The sequence below is a fragment of the Pongo abelii genome, chromosome X, assembly GCF_028885655.2.
Source record: "Pongo abelii isolate AG06213 chromosome X, NHGRI_mPonAbe1-v2.0_pri, whole genome shotgun sequence".
Lineage (NCBI taxonomy): Eukaryota > Metazoa > Chordata > Mammalia > Primates > Hominidae > Pongo > Pongo abelii.
In genome coordinates, this window is record NC_072008.2 from 78,147,814 (window position 1) to 78,155,541 (window position 7,728).

A 7,728-nucleotide genomic window follows, 5' to 3' on the forward strand; every position below is an offset into this window, starting at 1 on the left:
CATGTACCAGTTTGTATTTATAAGAACCTGGTAATCTACCTATAATTTGCCTCTACAAATAGAGCTCTTTACAACAATATTTTTTAAAAAACACAGGCCTTAAACTTTTCCCCCATTCATTCTACTTGTAGCAGAGGTACTTACTTTTCAAGTATTACGTGGCAAAAGGTAAATTTTTTTGCCAATTTTAAGCCGTTTAGATTTAAGACCAAACTATTTATGTGAAAAAAAATCATGCCTAGTCAATCCTAGTGAATCATTTTACAGCCAAATGCTCTTGTCTTTTAAAGAATGCAGAAAATACTAATTTGCTAAGAAGGAGCACACTGGAAAAAGCGATTTTAAAGTCCTGAAGAATGAGGAGTATTTTTCTTTCTACTGATGAAAATTATTAGAAAAGCTATCCTGTCTGTTGTCTTTAGCTAGTTTTAATAAATCTTTTCAAAATGATGGTCAAGAAATCTTTAGAAAACTGGAAGAGGGGATGCTCTTTTATAGCATGAAAGGAATTCCATTAATTTTAGAAATTCTCATTAAATTTTGGCTTTGGTTCTTCAGAAGAAATACTCATGTAACTTCTGCAGTCTGTTGTGTTTGAACTCTATCTACCTAAGACAGGGGCCCAAGCGTCCCTTCATGATCAAAGGCCAAAATTGGATTCAGCGGAATTTCTGGGCTCTTACTGTTGGTGACATCTAATCTGGATGGTTTCGATCCAATGGGTAAATTTATGATTTCTTCAAAATTTTCATTCTGAACAGATACTCCATTTTCATTTGGTTTTCCAAGTTGAGGGTGCTCTCCACAGTCACTTCTGATTGGTGTGAGGTAACCACATACGGGCTGGCAACTGGTTCTCCATTTCCCAGAGCATCTGTTGTACACGGAAGTATAGATAGCTCTGTTCCTCCAGAGAGAGCTCCTTTGGCTATATTGCCATTTCTCTGATCACTGGCTTTCTTATCTGTAGCTTCTGTTCTCCTGCTTCAGGGCTGTTTCTTATAGCAACCCTCATACTGTTCACCAAAGCACAATGCAGTCACATCATCTGGGGACCTCTGCTCTTTGTCTCTGCTTCAGCTCCTGCTGGGCTGATTTCTGTTTGGCCTTCTCAACTCTGCCGACAGGTTCTTTAACTTTGGTTTTTTCTTTACGTGCAGGTGGATCCATGGCTTGACTTCTGGATATTTCTTAGGAGGCTCTGATCTTTCCCGACCGAGCCGCTGGACCTCCGCTGGACCTAGCCGTTGGAGCCTCCGCCGAGTCGCAGACAACGCCTCCGGGGTTTAATCCTAGCCTTCTCCCCACTACTGGACCCAGCGCTGCGCGCCTGCCACCCCTCCTCCTGGGCGGGGCCGCGCGCCGGGGGCAGGGGCGGAGGGCCGAGCGCCAGGAGGCTTCCGCCCTCAGGAACGGCCACGCGTGCGCAAAGAGGATGGGAGAAGATATTTTTCAAACCACACGTTTGACAAAGATTTACTTATGTAGAATCTAAAGGAAAACTTGGTAGTAAAAAAACGCAAAACCCTGGAGAGTGACATCATCAAGATGGCAGAATTGAAGGTTACTGTTCTCATCTCCCCACTGAAACACTGATTTTTACAACCATCCATAAAACAAAATAAATTTGTAATGGTTCCACAATCCAAGTAAGAGGTTACAACACTTAGGTAGAGCACAGAAATTTAAAAAAAAGATGCATCGAAAAGGGTAAAAAGATTGGGTCTATTTTACCTGCATTATTTTGCCCTCAAACCCACACAAAGCAGCACCAAAAGAGATCCCTTTGGCCTGTGAGTTTTCTCATGGGAGGAAAGAGGAAACAAAGTGAACATCCAAAGATGAAGCAAACACAAGCACCAGGCCCACTTATCCACAGGCCCTGGCACCAGGCCTGCCTGCACATGAGCCCCAGTACTAGGTCCCCTCACACTCAGATCCTGAAACCAGACTAACTCACCTGTGCAACCCAGAACCATACCTGCTCATCCATGAATCCTTGCATGAGGATCACTTGCCCGTGCATCCCAGTACCATTATCACTTACTCACAGACCCTGGCAGCAGGTCTTGTCATTCTATCTGCCGGTGGACTCTGCCACTGTGTCTGCCTGCAAACTCTAACTTCAGGACCATTTGCCTACTGACTCTGATATAAGGCCTGCATGCACATTACCCACAACAACAGGCCCACTTTCCTATAAACTCTGGCACAAGGACTACCCAGAATCTCTGGCCAGGCTGACTGGTAAGGAGCTTTTCCTGATGAAGACAACCTGTAAAGTATAAAAGAGATGACTGCTTCTTCAAATGTGCAGACCTTAACACAAGGCTAAAGGATCACAAATAACCTAGGAAATATTACATCATCAAAATAACAAAAGATATTTTAGCAACTATCCCAAAAAAACTGTTGGTCAAAAGAACACAGGTAGGAAACAAAACAAAATTAGTAAAACAATACATGTATAAAATTAGAAGTTCAATAAATATGTAGAAACCATAAAATTATTGAACTGAAGAAAACAATAATTGAACTGAACAACTCAATAGAGATCTTCAGCAGCAGACTCAATCAAGCCAAATAATCAGTTAACTAGAATACAAGTAATTTAAAATTATCTAGTCAGAGGAAGAAAAAATAATAATTAAAAAGATTGAAGAAAGACTACAGAATTTACAAGACACCATCAAACAAACCAATACGTACATAATGGGAATTCCAGAAGAAGAGGAAAAAGTGTAAGGCACAAAAATGTTATTTAAAGAAAAAAATTCTCAAGTCAGGAGAGGTAAATGCACAGCAAGATTTATTAACCCCAAATGATCCAAATAGGTGGAATGTACAGATATTTGCAACAAGACACATTATAATTAAATTGTCAAGAGTCAAATGCAAAAATAATTTTGAAAACAGCAAGCTGAAATTGACCCATCGCATAAAAGGAGACTCCTGTCAGAATATCAGTGTGCTTAGCAGAAACATTCCAGGCAAGGAGAGAGTAAGATATAATATTAAAAGTGCTTACAGAAAAAAAAAACTGAGAAGTCAATACTATCTCCAATAAAACTATCTTTTCAAAATAAAGAGGAGATAAGGACTTCCCAAGAAAAACAAAAAATGAGAAAGTTTATCACCACTAGACCTATATTACAGGAACTGCTAATGGAAGTTTTTCAAATAGAAATGAAAGGATACTAAACAGGAAAAAGAAAAGATATAAAAATATAAATCTCACTGCTTAAGGTAATTACATAGAAATATACAGAATAATATAATAGTGTATTGATGGTGTATAAATAAATTTAAACCTATGTATAGAAGAAAAGGACACAAGTATGAATAATAAATGTAATCACAAAAATTTGTTAATGGATACACAAGATTTAAAAAGTTAATTTTGATATCAGCAACATAAAGTGTGTGTGGAAGGCAAATTTGCAGAGTTTTTGTATGCAATTGAAATTAAATTGTTATCAGCTTAAAATAGACTCTTACAACTACAAAAAGTCTTATGCAAGCCTAATGGTAACTACAAAGAAAAACCTACAATAGACACAAAAAAGATGAAAAGAAAAGTCAAAGTGTATCACTACAAAAATAATAAAATCACAAATACAGATAGCAAGAGAGGAAGACAGAAACAGAAGAACTACAAAACAGACAGAAAATAATTAGTAAAAGGGCAATAAGAAGTTCTTTTTTTATTATACTTTAAGTTTTAGGGTACATGTGCACAATGTGCAGGTTTGTTACATATGTATACATGTGCCATGTTGGTGTGCTGCACCCATTAACTCCTCAATTAACATTAGGTATGTCTCCTAATGCTTTCCCTCTCCTCTCCCCACACCCCACAAAAGGCCCCAGTGTGTGATGTTCCCCTTCCTGTGTCCATGTGTTCTCATTGTTCAATTCCCACCTATGAGTGAGAACATGTGGTGTTTGGTTTTTTGTCCTTGCGATAGTTTGCTGAGAATGATGGTTTCCAGCTTCATCCATGTCCCTACAAAGGACATGAGCTCATCATTTTTTATGGCTGCATAGTATTCCATGGTGTATATGTGCCACAATTTCTTAATCCAGTCTATCATTGTTGGACATTTGGGTTGGATCCAAGTCTTTGCTATTGTGAATAGTGCCACAATAAACATACGTGTGCATGTGTCTTTATAGCAGCATGTTTTATAATCCTTTGAGTATATACCCAGTAATGGCATGGCTGGGTCAAATGGTAATTCTAGTTCTAGATCCCTGAGGAATCGCCACACTGACTTCCACAAGGGTTGAACTAGTTTACAGTCCCACCAACAGTGTAAAAGTGTTCCTATTTCTCCACATCCTCTCCAGTACCTGTTGTTTCCTGACTTTTTAATGATCGCCATTCTAACTGGTGTGAGATGGTATCTCATTGTGGTTTTGATTTGCATTTCTCTGATGGCCAGTGATGCTGAGCATTTTTTCATGTGTTTTTTGGCTGCATAAATGTCTTCTTTTGAGAAGTGTCTGTTCATATCCTTTGCCCACTTTTGATGGGGTTGTTTGTTTTTTTCTTGTACATTTGTTTGAGTTCATTGTAGATTCTGGATGTTAGCCCTTTGTCAGATGGACAGATTGCAAAAATTTTCTCCCATTCTGTAGGTTGCCTTTTCACTCTGACGGTAGTTTCTTTTGCTGTGCAGAAGCTCTTTAGTTTAATTAGATCCCATTTGTCAATTTTGGCTTTTGTTGCCATTGCTTTTGGTGTTTTAGACATGAAGTGCTTGCCCATGCCTATGTCCTGAATGGTATTGCCTAGGTTTTCTTCTAGGGTTTTTATGGTTTTAGGTTTAACATTTAAGTCTTTAATCCATCTTGAATTAATTTTTGTATAAGGTTTAAGGAAGGGATCCAGTTTCAGCTTTCTCCATGTGGCTAGCCAGTTTTCCCACCATGATTTATCAAATAAGGAATCCTTTCTCCATTTCTTGTTTTTGTCAGGTTTGTCAATGATCAGATAGTTGTAGATATGTGGCATTATTTCTGAGGGCTCTGTTCTGGTCCATTGGTCCATAACTCTGTTTTGGTAGCAGTACCATGCTGTTTTGTTTACTGTAGCCTTTTATTATAGTTTGAAGTCAGGTAGCATGATGCCTCCAGCATTGTTCATTTGGCTTAGGATTGACTTGGCAATGTGGGCTCTTTTTTGGTGCCATATGAACTTTAAAGTATTTTTTTCCAATTTTGTGAAGAAAGTCATTGGTAGCTTGATGGGGATGGCTTTGAATCTATCAATTACCTTGGGCAGTATGGCCATTTTCACGATATTGATTCTTCCTCCCCATGAGCATGGAATGTTCTTCCATTTGTTTGTATCCTCTTTTATTTCATTGAGCAGTGGTTTATAGTTCTCCTTGAAGAGGTCCTTTACATCCCTTGTAAGTTGGATTCCTAGGTATTTTATTCTCTTTGAAGCAATTCTGAATGGAAGTTCACTCATGATTTGGCTCTCTGTTTGTCTGTTATTGGTGTATAAGAATGGTTGTGATTTTTGCACATTAATTTTGTACCCTGAGACTTTGCTGAAGTTGCCTATCAGCTTGAGGAGATTTTGGGCTGAGACGATGGGGTTTTCTAGGTACACAATCATGTCATCTGCAAAGAGGGACAATTTGACTTCCTCTTTACCTAATTGAATACCCTTGATTTCCTTCTCCTGCCTAATTGCCCTGGCCAGAATTTCCAACACTATCTTCAATAGCAGTGGTGAGAGAGGGCATCCCTGTCTTATGCCAGTTTTCAAAGGGAATGCTTCCAGTTTTTGCCCATTCAGTATGATATTGGCTGTGGGTTTGTCATAGATAGCTCTTATTATTTTGAGATATGTCCCATCAATACCTAATTTATTGAGAGTTTTTAGCATGAAGCGTTGTTGAATTTTGTCAAAGGCCTTTTCTGCATCTATTGACATAATCATGTGGTTTCTGTTGCTGGTTATGTTTATGTGCTGGATTATATTTATTGATTTGTGTATGTTGAACTAGCCTTGCATCCCAGGGATGAAGCCCACTTGATCATGGTGGATAAGCTTTTTGATGTGCTGCTGGATTCGGTTTGCCAGTATTTTATTGAGGATTTTTGCATCGATGTTCATCAGGGATATTGGTCTAAAATTCTCTTTTTTGTTGTGTCTCTGCCAGGCTTTGGTATCAGGATGATGTTGGCCTCATAAAATGAGTTAGGGAAGATTCCCTCTTTTTCTATTGACTGAAATAGTTTCAGAAGGAATGGTACCAGTTCCTCCTTGTACCTCTGGTAAAATTCGGCTGTGAATCCATCTGGTCCTGGACTTTTTTTGGTTGGTAAGCTATTAATTATTGCCTCATTTTCAGCTCCTGTTATTGGTCTATTCAGAGAGTCAACTTCTTCTTGGTTTAGTCTTGGGATGGTGTATGTGTCGAGGAATTTATCCATTTCTTCTAGATTTTCTAGTTAATTTGCGTAGAGGTGTTTATAGTATTCTCTGATGGTAGTTTGCATTTCTGTGGGATCAGTGGTGATATCCCCTTTACCATTTTTTGTTGTGTCTATTTGATTCTTCTCCCTTTTCTTCTTTATTAGTCTTGTTAGCAGTCTATCAATTTTGTTGATCTTTTCAAAAAACCAGCTCCTGGATTCATTGATTTTTTGAAGGGATTTTTGTGTCTCTATTTCCTTCAGTTCTGCTCTGATCTTAGTTATTTCTTGCCTTCTGCTAGCTTTTGAATGTGTTTGCTCTTGCTTCTCTGGTTCTTTTAATTGTGATGTTAGGGTGTCAATTTTGGATCTTTCCTGCTTTCTCTTGTGGGCATTTAGTGCTATAAATTTCCCTGTACACACTGCTTTGAATGTGTCCCAGAGAATCTGGTATGTTGTGTCTTTGTTCTCATTGGTTTCAAAGAACATCTTTATTTCTGCCTTCATTTCGCTAAGTACCCAGTAGTCATTCAGAAGCAGGTTGTTCAGTTTCCATGTAGTTGAGTGGTTTTGAGTGAGTTTCTTAATCCTGAGTTCTAGTTTGATTGCACTGTGGTCTGAGAGATAGTTTGTTATAATTTCTGTTCTTTTACATTTGCTGAGGAGTGCTTTACTTCTAACTATGTCATCCACGTTGGAATAGGTGTGGTGTGGTGCTGAAAAGAATCTATATTCTGTTGATTTGGGGTGGTGAGTTCTGTAGATGTCTATTAGGTCTGCTTGATGCATAGCTGAGTTCAATTCCTGGATATCCTTGTTAACTTTCTGTCTCGTGGATCTGTCTAATGTTGACAGTGGGGTGTTAAAGTCTGCCATTATTATTGTGTGGGAGTCTAAGTCTCTTTGTAGGTCACTCAGGACTTGCTTTATGAATCTGGGTGCTCCTGTATTGGGTGCATATATATTTAGGATAGTTAGGTCTTCTTGTTGAATTGATCCCTTTACCATTATGTAATGGCCTTCTTTGTCTCTTTTGATCTTTGTGAGTTTAAAGTCTGTTTTGTCTGAGACTAGGATTGCAACCCTTGCCTTTTTTTGTTTTCCATTTGCTTGGTAGATCTTCCTCCATCCCTTTATTTTGAGCTTATGTGTGTCTCTGCACGTGAGATGGGTTTCCTGAATACAGCACACTGATGGGTCTTGACTCTTTATCCAATTTGCCAGTCTGTGTCTTTTAATTGGGGCATTTAGCCCATTTACATTTAAGGTTAATATTGTTCTGTGTGAATTTGA

At 38.6% G+C, this 7,728-nt stretch overlaps 1 pseudogene; it reads right to left on the bottom strand.

Annotated features, from left to right (window-relative positions):
• Nucleotides 1-209: 209 nt before the first annotated feature.
• Nucleotides 210-1,989, bottom strand: LOC100938481 (ensconsin-like; annotated as a pseudogene).
• Between the last annotated feature and the right edge of the window lie 5,739 nt (nucleotides 1,990-7,728).